Source organism: Gopherus flavomarginatus, chromosome 5 (genome assembly GCF_025201925.1).
Source record: "Gopherus flavomarginatus isolate rGopFla2 chromosome 5, rGopFla2.mat.asm, whole genome shotgun sequence".
NCBI lineage: Eukaryota > Metazoa > Chordata > Testudines > Testudinidae > Gopherus > Gopherus flavomarginatus.
In genome coordinates, this window is record NC_066621.1 from 51192289 (window position 1) to 51208739 (window position 16451).

Sequence of the window (16451 nt, forward strand, 5' to 3'; positions counted from 1 at the left end):
ACTGGAAACTCATTGGCTCCAATGGAAATGGGATCAGGCCTCAGAATCCTTGAAAGACTCTTGGGTTGTTTGAGAAAGAGAAATAAAAAACAATTCTGTTTAACCCTAGACATTGAAAAAGCTCAGCTCTGTATACCACCCCTTCCATGAATGGGTCTCTGTGTCCTACAAAGGCTCAGCATGTGTATATATGCCACAATGTGCACTAGTAAAATAGGCTTACTCTAGGGGTGAAGGGTGATTTCTGTAGTATGGTCTAGCAGATAGGGCATTGAACTGGGACTCAGGAAACCTGAATTCTAGTTCTACCTCTGCCACAGACCTGCTGTGTGACTTTGGGCAAGTCATTTCAGGTACATCTTCACTGCAGAGTTAACCTGGGTGATTGACACCCAGATGCAAGTAGCTGTACTATAAAGCCCTAGCTGAGGTATCATATCCTCACTGGAGCTGCACTTCCCTGTGTGTGTTAGACTCATAGAATATCAGGGTTGAAAGAGACCTCAGGAGATCATCTAGTCCAATCCCCTGCTCAAAACAGGACCAATCCCCAGGTAGATTTTTGCCCCAGATCCCTAAATGGCCCCCTCAAGGATTGAACTCACAACCCTTGGTTTAGCAGGCCAATGCTCAGGCCACTCAGTTATCCCTCCTCCCAGGGGTCTTTGAGTGGCTCCATGATTCTTGCCCAGTGAATTTTGGGACAACTTATCTGTATTTCTGGGCACATGGGGGGAATTGTGAGCACTAATGGCACTCACATGCTTTAGCCTGTGTCTTCATTGTGCACAGTTGGCAAAACTGACAGTGAAGAATTACAAAGGGATCTCACTAAACTGAGTGACTGGGCAACAAAATGGCCGATGAAATTCGATGCTGATAAATGCAAAGTAATGCACATTGGAAAACATAATCCCAACTATGCATAAAAAATAATGGGATCTTAGTCAGCTATTACCACTCAAGACAGAGATCTTGGAGTCATTATGGATAGTTCTCTGAAAACATCCACTCAATGTGCAGCAGCAGTCAAAAAAGCGAACATAATGTTAGGAACCATTAGGAAAGGGATAGATAATAAGACAGAAAATATCATAATGCAACTATATAAATCCATAGTGCAGCCAAACTTTGAATATTGCAAGCAGTTCTGGTTGCCCCATTTCAAAAAAGAGATATTAGAATTGGAAAAAGTACAGTGAAGGGCAACAAAATGATTAGTGATATGGAACAGCTGAGGAGAGATTAAAAAGACTGGGAATTTTGCAGAGCTGTTCTTCTTCAAAGAGAAGCAATTAATAATCTTTGGATTCTGTTTTCTCCTCTGAGGAGTGTATCCAGAATCAAGTTCAGATGGGCACAGAAATTTTGGTGTATGACCCACAGAATAGAAGGGATTGTTCCAGACCAGAATGAAGATCCTTTGCCTGAACTGAGATGCAATGGAATTCAGAACTGAAATAGCATGGGTGTGGAGGTCAGAACTAAGATGCAGTGGCAGAGCACTAGGATTAGAATAAAAGGAAATATTTCAAGTCAGGTTCAAGATATGTTGGAGAACTGAGTGGAACCCAGTCTTCGACTATTATAGCAAAGATGTGTGGTTGATTTAATAGAATTATTAGGGGAAAAGAAAATGAGAGAGACTAAAATTATGGACAGATTCTCTACTGGTCTGAACTAGCATAGCTCCATCAGAGGCAGTGGAGCTATTACAATTCACAGCAGCAGAGGATTTGGCCCTTTGTAAATTTTAAAACACAAACACACAGCAATACACACCTCAATGTATGCAATAGTGATTATGAACACATTTATGGCACAGTTCAAAATGCTCTGAACGCCCAGGGTAAACACAAGGCATTCAAATAAGAGAGTAATATTTGAGACTGATAAAGACGCAGTTCAAGAATGATGGTGTGTTCAGGCATTGAGGCGGTGATTTTAATTGATTTGGATATTAATTGGTTTTTGTTTGATAATTTGCATACTGATGAATGAGGTACAATACTGAAAAGAACTCCATGGGCACACAAAGCAAGCACGTAAAACTTCATTTCTTATATGAGACAAAGCATTTCAGTGATTATAAGCAAATGAGAGGGGGCGGTGGGGCGAAAAGACATTTATAGAGGGCATAGTGTAAAACTGCTCTTCTACCTGTGTAGCAAAATCTCTCCAGCCAGTAACAGGAAAGGCATCACTCCCATTAAAACAATCCCGTGGTTTGATCTGTATTGAAAATATTTGCAGTTTCACAAGCTCCTCTGGTGCTATGATTGGATACCTGAACTGCTCTGACAATCAGGCAAAACCAATCAGGTTGCCTACCTGTTTAAAGGAGAAATTCAAAAAATGACAATGGGCTGAAGCCAAACGCAAGAAAGAAAGAAAGAAAGAAAGAAAGAAAGAAAGAAAGAAAGAAAGAAAGAAAGAAATTTGTTTAGCAGTGATGTAAACTTTGGCCCTGTTCACTTAACAGTTGAAAATGTGTTAGGCAAAAACTGAGTTTAATAGCAACAAGCCTGGTTTAAATATAGTTGTTGCTCACACATGCTAGCATGCTTTCCCTGACTGGTGTAGTCAGAGAATTTTTTTGAATCATGATATAAAACTGCTGCATAAGTAAGGCCCTTTGTTTTCCATTTTTACCAAAAATTTCCTGCATTTTACAAAGCTATTACTTGGTTTTTACTGATTTTCATCTGAATTTTGGACCACTCAAGTACTTGAAAATACTGATTATGTTTAAAAAAATCCAAACTATTACATAGGTAGATGTGTTTATGTTAATATTAAATTAGCCTAAATGTAAATGCAAGGCTGCCTGTTAAAGTAAGGCAATGTACTGAAAGGTACACACCCATGCACATGTGCATGAATATGTACATACTGTTAATGTACAGTTCGTGGAATAAACCACAGCATTAAACTGCTTTTACTTTCAATACTATTACTTTTCTCTATTTGTTGCTCTTCTCTGTCCTCTCATCCCCGAGTATTAAACCTGCTCTTTTCTGCCAATTTTAACCCGTATTTTAATTTTTGTAATAAACATCGATAAATTCCTGGGAAATTTTAAACAAAATAAAAACTGAAAATGAAGGGTCTTGTCCATAGGCTGTTGGCTTTGTATCCAGGGAGAGCAAGGATAATAGAGAAGAAAAGAATAAGAATCTTCCAGTGTTTATCCTTATTAATGTTTATTATTTGCATTGTGGTAGTGCCTAGAGGTACCCATCCCATTCTGCTAGGAGTTGTACACACCAGCAGTGAGAGAGAGACCCTGCCCCAAACTGCTTACAATTAGGGCTAGGCAGGAAATGGTTTCCCATCCCATGAAAATTTTCAAAATATCGACAACGACAAAAAATTCCTGTCCCAAACAAGGTCAAAAAGTCAAAATCTTGAGAATTTCCATGAATCAAAAATTTGAAAAACCATTTGGGTAGGGTCAGCTAAAACATTTTATTTCAGATTTGATCTTTTTTAAAAAAACAAAACATTTTTGAATTATCCTAAGCCTACATTTCAAAACCAAACGTCATTTCAAATCAGAAAACCAGAATTTTTCATTTTAAAAATGTTGAAAAGAAATATTTTGACAATTTCAAAACTCCTATCAAAAAATCTTTAAGTTGAAAAACTTTGTCTAAACTGAGCCTTTCCCACAAAATTATTTCATTTTGACGAATTATCATTTTCCAACCAAATACATTTTCATCAAAAACTTCCTAACTAGCTCTAGTTATAATCCAAACAGACAAGACAGACAAAGCATGGGGGGGGGGAACAGATGGACAAAGAGGTGAAGTGATTTGCCCACGGTCACAAAGCAGTCAGTGGCAGAACTAAATCTAGAATGCACATTTACTGGGGCCCAGTCCAGCACCCTACCCACTGGACCATGCTCTGTATTCTCTGGTTAGGATTGCCCGAATAGGGAAACCTGGCTGGGAATAAATCTTGTGGTATTTCTTTTAGCAGTTCTTTCCCTCTTTACAGTATAGGCCCTGGAGAGAAGACCATTGGGAGAACCTATATTATTAACTATTATTTGTATTGCAGTAGTGCCTAGGAGTGCCATTTGTGCACCAGGACCCCACTATGCTAGGCACTGTACCAAAGCAGAACAAAAAGGTGGTCCCCGCACTTTCTATACTCCCCTTCCCTTGTGAACCACCTTGTTGATACTATGAACCTGCCTGAACTACAAGAGCCACCATGTTCGGGAACCAAGTTACAGTTTGGCATAATTCCTGGCACATTTGAAACAGTCCCATCTTGTAATACAGACAAGGCCTAACTGTGTTATGACTGTGTCCCCAAACTACGCCAAAGCCTTGGACCATACCAAAGACCAATAGATCCCATTATGGAACCCTATTTTTACTGTGTGGAGGGACAACTGTATAGTAACGAGGTCTCCCAACACTGGTGCTCTTGCATGTACGTGGACCAGTGGTTGAAACCAGGGACAGCAACAGCCATTTTACACTTATGATTCCCTAATGAGTGAAAACAGGAAGTTATTAATAAAAGAACCATGCTTGACAAAAAATGTTATGAACTAACTCATAGGTAATCCCCACCTAGGGTAACCAGACAGCAAATGTGAAAAATCAGTACGGGGTGGGGGGTAATAGGAGCCTCTATAAGAAAAAGACCCAAAAATCAGGACTGTCCCTATACAATTGGGACATCTGGTCACCTTATCCCCACCATTGGTCCAACCAGAGTCCCTGTTCTAAGCAGGGAATGAAATACCTAACAAAATCCCATGAGATTTTTCTCTACCCATCTTTAACCAGTTTTAGTCCCAGCAAGAGACTGAACTGAACTGAGGTGTTAGCTAGATTAGGGAAATTTGCACCTGTGTAACTACATCAGTGTGAATACAGCAAGGCAAGCCCCTCACACAGTCATGCTGGACCAGTGCAAATTGAAGCTTGTGCTAGTCAGAGATGAAAGTAAGCGGTATGGGCTGATACAGCGTACCAGTAAGAAAGTGGCGGAAGCATTCAGTACTGCCTTACTTTCATCTCTGCTTAGCTTTTCACTTAAATTTGAAGTATCTTTTTTGAGAGATCCATCCATATATATATATATACACTTAGAACACATATGGATCAGAAAGATAAATAGACATATAGATCTGTCAGGCAGGAAGATTTTGTTTTCATGTATGTCCATTTTTCATGCTCAAGTCTTTAAACAAATTCCATCCAAGACTGGGGACAGATTTTTCTCTTGCCTCTTTAAAAAGAGCAGTTACTGATTTAATAAGCACTTTTGCTTTTCTGGCTTAGTGTAGCGTCCGCTTTTCAGCACTACTTTCCTGGGTGTTTCAATGTTCAAACCCCTACCAGTCTCATTCTTTCCCTAAGCTTGCAGCGCTGAGCCAGTCCAATGCTGGTGCTCTCATTACAACTCTATTAATTAGTAACTTGGTTGTGGGGGAAGAGAGAACCCTTATTAGCAACACTGAGCCATACCTCAGCCATCCCTTCCCTACTGCTGAAGCCAATCCCAGGAAGCAATTACCGCGAGGAGCAGTTTTGCAAAGGCTAATACACAGATTCCTAGTGAACATCTCAATGAGCAAGGTTCAGGAACAAACACCCAATTAAGAAATGTGGCTACTGGTCGTTTTTTTGTGACAGTGGAAACAAGCTGGTATAGAAAATGGGCTATTCAGCAAGTGCTCTAACTTCTAAGAGGTCTGTTTTTAACCAGTGTGACAGACCCAGACCAGTAGGGTACTTGGGTCTGGTAGAGGGCAAATATATTGGTCACTGGATGAGTAGTTTTTTGTTCCCTGAGTGACCAGAGCAGGGGCTGCACTAGAGTAATCAGGAACCTGCTAGAACCAATTAAGACAGGCAGGATAATTAAGACACCTGGAGCCAATTAAGAAATTGCTAGAATTAATTAGGACAGGCTTGCTAATCAGGGCACCTGAGTTTAAAAAGGACCTCACTTCAGTTTGTGGCATGCATGCAAGGAGCTGGGAGCAAGAGGCACAAGCTGCTGAGAGTGAGAAGACATATTGCTGGAAGACTGAGGAGTGCAAGCATTATCAGGTACCAGGAGGAAGGTCCTGTGGTGAGGATAAAGAAGGTGTTGAGAGGAGGCCATGGGGAAGTAGCCCAGGGAGTTGTAGCTGTCACGCAGCTGTACCAAGAGGCACTCTAGACAGCTGCAGTCCACAGGGCCCTGGGCTGGAACCCGGAGTAGAGGGTGGACCCAGGTTCCCCCTAAACCTCCCAACTCCTGATCAGACACAGGAGGAATTGACCTGGACTGTGGTTTCTACCAGAGAGGAAGGTCTCTGGGCTGTTTTCTGACCCACATGGTGAATCTGTGAGGCAAGCAAATCTGTCAATAAGCGCAGGACCCACCAAGGTAGAGGAGGAATTTTGTCACACCAGGCGTTGTTGTCAGAGGTCAAATAAAAGTTCAGCTGTGGGGTAGGAGGTGGGAGGGTGAAGAGTGATTTAAAAACATTTCCCAGTGTCTGTCTGTCTCTCTCTAAATATACTATAAGGGCGCATTGAAAAGCAATATATTTGTATCCAAACGCCGCTGAGTGCATTCTTTCTATGCAGCAATTTTTTTGTTTAATGTAAGTTTCCAAATTATGTTAATGAACTGATTAACCAGTTTCCTGTTGCTTAATATGCCCCCTATGACCAATGGTTGTCTGGCTCACTGGTAAAAGACACTGAGCAAGAAGCATTTTACTTCCGTAGTGAAGAGGGCAACAAACTGCTCCCCTTCCATTTTCAGTTTTTACTTCTCGTCATGTGGAAGCCATTCACGTGGTTGTTCCGAATGTTAGCTTTTAAGTACCATACTGCCATCATGGTAGCTGCGCTCACTTCTTATTGTCTCAAGTCTGTCTTGCAGACACGCAATTTACATTAGGACAGTAAATGGGGAAAAAATGCCGCCTAAGAAGATACACATTCAACAGACTCTAGTGGGTCTGTTTAAACATAAAAGTGAGGAAATGGGGGATTGTCAGTCAAAAAGAAGAGCAACAAATGAAGAAGCTGAAAGTCATCCACAGGGAAAAAATGCTGACACTTTTACACCTTTGTCATGTGGTGAGCCACAGCTGCCGCAAAGAGAGGTCACAAATGAAACTGATGAATTTCTGGGTAAGAAAAGTGAGACTCAACCATCGCCTGCTTTGTGGTCAGAAATGAAATTTGAGGAGTTCAAAAATAAAAGCTACTGGCTTTTTGCTTCGGGCAGTAAACTTGGGTGCACAGTATGTCATGCTATTTCCAATTTGAAGCTGCATTCTGCAAGAGGGCTTAACATCTCTCTAAACTGGGCCTCTTGTGAAATATCCTTCTGCAGAAAGAATAAAGAGACAGAGTTGTCTTCCCGTCACAAAAAAATAAATGAACTTAAGAAATCTGCAGCTCACATGGAGGCTGAAAAAATTCAAGCCAGAGCTAAAAAAGAAACACTTCTTAATCTGAATGCTCAAAGTGAAGAAGCAGAATTTGAAACTACTGCACGTGTATTCCGAACAGCCTACTACATTGCCAAAACAAATCGACCACTAAGTGACCACAAGAGCCTCATTGACCTACAGCAAACCAACAGAATTGAAATGAGGCGTTTATGTCTACACAGACTGTTCTACTATACAACAATCAATCATATATCCACTGAAATGAAAGAGAATTGTCAACAAAATCATCAACAATAAATCAAAAATTACTGTACTTGTCAATGAATTGACTACTCTCTCTGGAAACTCGACTTTCATCATTTTTTTGAAAGCCAGTACAGATGGAATTATGAGGCCACTTACGTTTCCTCTGGATTCGATTGAGCTGCAAAGCACAAGAGCAGCAACCATTAAAGGGGAAATTTTAAAATGCTTGCTGTATTGTGGGTTCACTAAAGAACTATTATTGGAAGTGTTGATCAGCTTTTGTAGTGACGGCACAAATGTGATGTTAGGATTCAAAGCTGGTGTTGGAAAACTACTACAAATGGACTTTCCTAACATGATATTATGACATTGCCTCCACCATAAACTGGAACTTAATGATGATGAAGCTTTAGAAGTCACCAGAGGTACAAATGACTTTAAGTCCTTTTTGGATGCGTTATATTCCTTGTACTATCAATCACCAAAAAACTCTCGTGAACTGAGTGCTCATGCCAATGAATTACACATTGTACTTCAAAAAGTCGGCAAAGTGTTCAATTTCAGGTGGGTGGGGTCAGCATGGAGAGCCATCAGTGCAGTCTGGCAAATATACCCTGCTTTGGCAAAACACTTTGAGATGGCCTCACAAGACTGGTCAAGAGTTGGATGCGAATGTCTTTAATTTCAAGAACTGCTCTCAAAACTATGTTCTGCAGATTTTATCAGAAACCTGTCTTTAATTCTGGATGTGCTGACAGAACTGAAGAACTTGTCTGAGATGTTACAAGAACGAGACGTGACCATTCCAAAAGCATACAACCTAATGAAAATATACATCAAGAGAACTGAAAATCTAAAAACAGACCCAGGAGTTCCCTCTGAACAAGTCAGAAGGCTGAACAATCCAAGATGTTCAAAAACAGCAAACTCAACGGTGCTGGAAAAAGCCCCAGAATCAACTCATCTCAATTCCTTCAAGCAGTCGTTGACAACATGAGGACAAAACTATTCGCAACTGCCTCAAACAAAGCTGATCAAAGCATGCAAGAAGAAAGGGATTCTGATTATAAGAACTTAATTAACAATTTGTCCATTTTGAATCCTGAAAAATGGCAAGAGAATCCAGAGAATCTCCATTTTGGAGAAAAGGAAATAAGAGCATTGGCTGATCAACTGAGAATCAATCAACAGGAAACACACTTGGGATTTGTGGAATTCAAGGCTTCTGGAGGAAAAAAAGTTCCTGGAAAACTTAAACTCATCCCTGTAGTGCACACCCTTGCTGCAAACAACGCTGACTGTGAAAGGGGATTCAGATCGATGAACAACACCACTACGGTGAAATGGACCTCACTTACCACTTGTCATGTAGCGGACTTGCTATTTATTTCATATGTGGGACCTCCTTATACTCAGTGGAATCTCATGCCATATGTGAAATTGTGGCTTGGAAAGGGCTGACATGCAGTACATTCATCTCAAGGCATGGCACGACAACAGGGAGAGCAGCGAGATCAGCTATGTGGACAAACGTGGAAGTTTCTATAAGGTTGCCCCAGTCCCTCCCCTGGATGCCCCTGCTCACTCCTTCCATGCTCCAGGACAGAGCCACTGGAAAGGGGCTGGAGCGCTTTGCTGTGGGTTCCCCTTGGAACTGAAGCCCCTACCCGCCACCCTCCATCGCTGTGTGTGTTGCTGCTGCCCCCGAACCTTCATCTCCTCCCCTCTCTCCTGGGCAGCCCCTGTGCACTGCTCACTCCTGCAGACTGGCACAGCAGCAGCTGCTGAGGTTGGAAGTTTTCCTGGCAATGCTGGGCTTCTCCACCAGCCAGTTCCCCTCCTCCCTGCCACAAGCTGGGGCGGGGAGGACTGGTGCAAGATCACACGTTGTGCTAACCAGTGTCAGAGCCTGCGGGGACTTTTGTTTTGCACCTGCAGAGCTCGGTGGGGTTGGCTGAGGCTCCCTCCCCTTCCCTCTGCCTGCTGCATTTCCTTTGAGTCTGGTTCGTACATAGATTTTCTCCCCCTCCCATCTATATGGTCTTCTCTCCATGGGGGATCCCTTGCATTGGAGGAGAGGAGAGAAATGTGACAATGAGTTCAGGCTTTTATTCCAGTATAAAAATTTTATTCTAGAGACAGTATTGGTAGTAGTAGCTTTAATTTCTATATCAAAGTCATGCAAAGAGATCCATGAAGTTAAGTGTGTAGGAGTGGATGTGAGTTGTGATATGACTGTACCAGTAAGAAATTTAAGTTACTTTCACCACTGGTGCAAGTGCAACATAGCCCAAATAACTACACTAGTGTGAATTCCAATGTAAAATCTCAGCAGGCCCTAAATGAATAATGACCCAATGATTTCTACTCAGCCATCTCTGCTCCATTATCCTTATGCTCAAACAGATCCAAAACCAGTGAAAGAAATTCTGAGATAGATCTTCTTTCTATCTCCCTGATATTTCATGGTTATTGGTACAGTGGGGGCCCAATGTTGGTTAAGACCTCTAGGCAGGATTGTAATACAATTAATAAGTTATCATCATGATCCCCATAAGCTCTTCAGGGCAAGAACCATCCATTACTCTGTTTGTACAGTGCCTACCACAATTGGGGTCCCCAGGCTCTACTGTAACACAAATAATTATCATAGTTCAATGAAACACTGAACACTTTAATAGTCCTATGAAGAATTTACACCTGCTATTTTCAGTTATAACAAATTCCCTGTTCTATGCAGGGACTTTTAAGCAGGTTAATAAGGTTCCTTATGAGAACACAATTCCCTGTAACTCAAACTGTGCGGTTACTGGTTCTCTTCCACATTATCCAAAGACAATATTTTTGCCTTGTGGAACCAACTTCAAAGGAGCTATTGATACCTCCCCATTTCAATATGAAAAGAACAGGAGACCTGTTCTCCAGACACCCTGAATGAATCCTGGTTTATTTCATGCGATAATCTCAGCATGAGGTTTTAAAAGGGGAAAGGCAGGGGGAGCAAGGCTTTTAAAGGTTTATCGCAAACTGCCTATTGCATTTGTTTCAGGAATGGTTGATTGATGGTCACCATTAATCACTGACCAAAGGGGCTGGAGGTAACTCAGAAGCACCAGGGGGCCTGAGGGAACAGAGCGAAGGTTCTGGGACGCGAGCCAGGACCCAATCAGAAGCAAGTCTGAACCTTAGCTGACAAAGAGACACGTGGCTACCACAACTGCGCTCTGCTGGAAACTCTGAGAGATGCTGAGTAGTATATTTTTCATAGGGCATTTTCTTTCTTTTCTTTTCTTTTTTGTGTTATTAATTAATATATTCCTTCACTTCTGATGCCATATACGTGATTGCCTTCAATGCAAAAGACAGATGGATAGGCAAATAGAAGCAGCCTTATCTTGCATTTTGAAATCCACTATATACATACGAAGATCATGTGGATGTTAAATCTGGGGCTATGGCTGTGTGGGATATTCGGTTGTAGTGGTAGTGATTTTGTTTTGGTTTTTGTCTTTCAGCATGAAGGCAATTAAGAGTTCCCATTTAGTGTGTTGAATTAAATCCACTTGAGTTTTTATAGGAACAATGAGGGAAGTAAAAGCCACCCAAGTGAGGTCAGGTGATGTGTCTGGGTGGCTAGTGGGTCAATGTGGAAATTGGAATACAAGCATGTGTATTTTATCTCTTTCCTGATAATTTAATCCACTTTTCCCATATTCTGGCCCAGCCCTGAGATTTCTGAGGACATAAGGCCCTATCTGCACTTGAGAAATCTGCACTAGGGTAGCTACCATAGTCAGGGGTGGGTCTAGCTTTTTTGCTGACCCAAGCATAGCAGGGTAGCTGACTTCGACAGCACACCTGCAGGAGGTCCCCAGTCCCGCAGATTCGGCAGCGTACCCACCACTGAATTGCCGCCGAATCTGCGGGACTGGCAGACCTCCCACAGGCAAGCCACCAAAGGCTGCATGACTGCTGCCCTCACAGGGACCGGCAGGGCACTCCTTCCCCCCCACTACCACCACAACTTGCCACCCCAGGCATGCTCTTGAAGCGCTGGTGCCTGGAGCTGCCGCTAACCATAGTGTTATTACTCCACTGCAAACCCCAGAGGCAAATAGGTGAACCAATGTAAAACAGGGTTTACCCTAGAAGTAATGTAATTTGGTATGTTTCAGAAGCAAACCATTCTTTACATTGTGGGGGCTCATCTGCATCAGAGGTTTGTATTTTGCACCAGGGTAGCAATGTTAATGTAGTTACACCAGTGCAAATTTCTCAGGTTCACTGGTTTTCAAGTTGTTCAGGTCCACTGAATTTTATATGAATCCTGATGTTCCTTTCACTTACCCATCTGTAAATCAGAAGTGACTCCACTGCTGTCAGTAGTTACACTGGTGTAACACCAGTGTAAAGGCCAGAATCCCAGCTGGTGCAAATGGGAATTCAATGAAGTCAGTGGAGGTACACCAATTTACATTAACTGGGAATCTGGCCCAAAGGAAAGGGAGAATCAGATGTAGTGTTTTTAATATAATGGGTCTAATTCATCCCTTATGCAACCTATATAAGCATCAGCAGAGTTGCACAAGGGATTGATTTGGTCCATTGTGTTTGACTTTGTATCATGTGCAACGCTCTACTTTGTCTCAAGAACACTCGAAAAAAATCCTCTATCAAGCTTTCCACCCCCTACTGCCCCCTCCCCCAACCTTCCCCGCTCCTTAGTATCCCCCTTCCAGGTCCACTTCAGCCATCACTCACTATTCAGCATGGATATAAGTCCCATTAACCTCAGGGTTCCCTTGGCCATGGAGCAGGAACGGGTCGCATAAAGTCGGCCACACCAGCTTTACACCATTCAGAGATTTCCCTGGTCAAGGGGAATCCTTAGCTGCCTGCTTAGAAGAGCTTTCCAGCTATTTAAAGCAGCTTGAACAATCAGCCAGACTGTAGTCCAAGGCTCTGACCTATGGCTTTTAATGCCACCTCAACTGGCAACCATTTCTCATGACCCTTCTTTCCCTAAACTCAAGGTACTAGACTTTGAGTTCTGTGCACTAACAGTCCTCTTGAGCAGATCTTGGTCCTTTTGCTAAATGTTTTGCACAATGCAATGAGAAGAGAGGTTTAATTTAAAAGAGCTTTTCAAATTGTTGCACATAAGATGATTGTGTTACGCTTCCAGGTCTTACAGCTCTGCTGTCAACGTAATGGGATTTGAGTTTAATATGACTGCCAGAGGGAAAGACATGGCAATGCAGTTGTGGAACAATTTTCCCTCTTTTACTAAGGAAATTTAGTGCTTGTGAGAGGTGCGGGATTGACACCCGTGGAGACTGAAGTCCTCCATTTATCCACAGAACAGGTATAGCACCAGGCAGCAATAAAGCAAGGTGCCTTTGGACCACCATTCAGAATGTCTCATTATGGGCTTGATCCAAAGCTCTTTGAAATCTCTGGAAATGTGAGATTCAAAGGATTTTGGATCAGGTCCCTACGATTTGCAGACACCAGCTCTAGAGCAGAAGGATGGTTCACTCTCTATGCCCTTTCAGTCGGTTAAGGCCACTTGTAATGGGGATTATTTCATGGCAGTTCTGCCCAGTAGTAAATGGATTACAGCAACAAGCTATTATTTTGCCATTGCCAACCACTTTATCCTTTTAAGAGGAAGCTGCTGTGACATCCCTTATTAGGAAAAAGTCTAAATTAATTATTAAAATCTCCTGTTTTAGATTGATTTTTCCAGTAGTCAATACTGTAAATATATATAACGGGTACAGTTTGCTTTCCCTCAGTGGAGTGAATCCTATATTCTTGCAACAAGCTTGTGTTTCTCTGCCTGGTATTTGTTTAAGTGGGTTCCAGTGCGGGGTGTGTGTGTGTGTGTGTGTGTGTGTGTGTTCACTTAGGAACTGATCAGTAGAAAGACTCCCACTGATTCAATGGGCTTTGGATCCAGTGCATATCAGTGTGATTAAATGGCCTGATCCTGTGAGGGACTGATTGCTTCCTGAAATATACTGAGTGGCCTCTATTCCCATGGAAGCCAGTGGAAGAGGGTGGCGCCCAGCACTTTGCTAGATCAGGGGCCAACATGGGGTCTTTTACATGCTTTGAAACTAGTTTTTATACATGCTTGGTATAAGAATCAGGTAAATCCTTCTTAGACTGGAACCTGTCTTGACCAGATCAGATTGCCTTATAAAGAGGTCATCTTTTCAGCACTGCTTTCCGTGTACCTTTGGATATTGTTCCTGCCTTTTGATATTTGTATGTTGAAGTAAATCAATAGGGATGGGAACAGTTAGGGCTCCCTGAGCAGGGCAGCCACTGTATAGAAAGGACTAAGGCACGGTTCTTGGGCACCGAATCAGCTTAAGTAAAGATTGTTTTGCCATTCTGGATGCATGTTTCACCTGTAACATTATCCTAAAACAGTTTTGTGTTTACTTTGTGTACAGAAAAGATAAAATCAGCATTTATATGCAAACATGAACCAACAAGGTCTTTCAAAATCCTGCTATTTCACTCCTCTTAGAAAGAGAGCCAGGGTTATTGTGTAACCAGGGCTGTCTGCAGAGAGGGAATTTTGTGCGTCTAAATTCAATTTTGATTATAAGTGCCTAAATTCGGTTCTGATTCTGTATCCCTTGGGCACCCAAAATGGGATTATAACTCCTTCAGGAGAGGAATATTTCCTATATAGATAATAATAACAATGAACAGATATATTTCTGGAAAAAAAAACTGGTCCAGCTCCTCAGCTAGCATAAATCAAAAGAGCAATATTGGAGGTATTCCAATGTACCATCAAGTGAGAAACTGAACCAATGTGTTTGTTTATGTGCCATTAAGAAAAACTAGCACAAAATGTATATGTCACTATTCTTCTGTTGGAGATTTTGGTGTTTTTTCCTACCCTGGAGAAGAGTCATTCATGAGGTCTTGGATGAGGTCTTGAAGTTGTAACATTTATTTCATGTAAAGCCCTCGTTTTTAGATATGAATTCAGTTGTATAAATAGTCAGGTTAATAATGTCACTGAAATAAGAAGAAACTCATATGTGTCTCTGTACCCCCAATATAAATAATATTATATTTAAATAACACCTGTCATCTCTAAAGATCCCAAAATGCTTTCTTAAAACTATATATAGGGATTGTGTCCATGACTGTAGTTCAGACCCTATTTGGGATAAAAAATAACACAATTAGTGAGAACAATTCCAAAGTAGGTACATTTTGTTATTCTGTTTATAGTTGTGTAACTGAACTTGGCATTTGAGTTGACCTCCCTTCTGTCCAAATGGATATCTGCAGTCAATTGGCACCAGCCGCCTATGGATAGGGGGTTGCCTAGGGCAGCAAAGCAGTTAGTGACTGTTTATTACCGGAGTAACGGCAGAGCCCTGGGAGGACAGCATGTTTCAGAGGCAGCTAAAGCTCTTGCACTGGAACTGTTGAGTAGTAAAGTAGTGCTGTGTTCCTCCATGGAACGCCTCTCCCACAGCACCTGCTGCATGGGAAATGAAGTAGGATCCATTGTCATCTTTCTTAGAGCAGCACTGGCCGTGGGCAAAGCACTGGGAGGTAGAAATATGGCCCAGGGTTCTACTGCAGGTGCGACGGGGATCTGCAAAAGAAGTAAACAGAGACCAGAAAGAGAGACAGACAGGAATTAGAGGGAATCAATGAACAGAGAGATAAAATGAAAGGGAACAAAGAGGCACAAGGAACAGAGAGAAAATAGAAGGGAACAAAGAGGCACAAGAACATTACAGGGACAACTCAAGGTGTCTTGCTGCTGTAGGCAGCCCAGCAAATGTCCTCCCAGTCTGCAATCGCCTGCTCAAACAGCTGCTGAATGCTTTGCTACTTTAGGCTATAGGAGACTCTAGTCATGGTCCATAGATGTTTGTGACAACTTAGTTAACAAGCATTGGTTTTGCACCTACATGATTGTCACCCTAAGGAGAAGGCTTCTGCCAGCATTTACAATAAACTAAGTTGGGCTTTGTTTTGGGGCCAAATTTGCAAAACACAGCAGCAGCCTGCATCTCCCACTGTTCCCATGGGGACCTGCAAGTACTGAGTACATTTGAAAATGTGGCCACTTATCTAGGTGGCCTAAATGGGAGCTGTTGAAAATCTGGGCTAATGTGCCTAAACTGAGATGTGGGACAGTTTTGTTTGTTTTTTAAGTATGGAGATATACCTATGTCATAGAACTGGAGGGGACCTTGAAAGGTCATTGAGTTGAGTCTAGTCCCCTGCCTTCACAGCAGGATCAAATACTGTCCCTGATCCCTAAATAGCACCCCCAAGGATTGGGCTTACAAACCTGGGTTTTGCAGGGCACTGCTCAAACCGCTGAGCTATCCCTCCCCCTAAATAGGGAGCACTTCACTAATTTTGTGTGTCATCCTTGCGCAGGGGCCGTGCTAATCTTCTCTGTACCGTTCCAATTTTAGTATATGTGCTGCCAAAGCAAGCTCTGTTCTATGGTGAGTGCTTTCAATTTATTATGGTTCCCAAGTTGGTCCTGACCCCTTGCCAGGAAATGGTTGCCCTAGGACCATTGGAAAGTGCTCCACCGCCTGTAGCTGAGATTGCTGGTAGCCACAGCACAGGGCACGTTTGCAAACACACACACACACACAGAGCTTTGTTATTATGTCCTGGACTGGTCCTCCTTGTACTTCCCTTCCTCTCTTCCCTTCTCATGTGTATTTGTCCCTCACTTTCTATTGCTGTTTGCCTAAATGACAGGTGG

The 16451-nt window shown here is 42.2% G+C and overlaps 1 non-coding gene across 1 annotated transcript; it reads right to left on the minus strand.

Annotated features, from left to right (window-relative positions):
- Positions 1–16065: 16065 nt before the first annotated feature.
- On the minus strand, positions 16066–16169 carry LOC127053009 (U6 spliceosomal RNA). The gene has a single exon (XR_007774933.1). It is a non-coding gene; the product is annotated as a U6 spliceosomal RNA (small nuclear RNA).
- Positions 16170–16451: the final 282 nt, after the last annotated feature.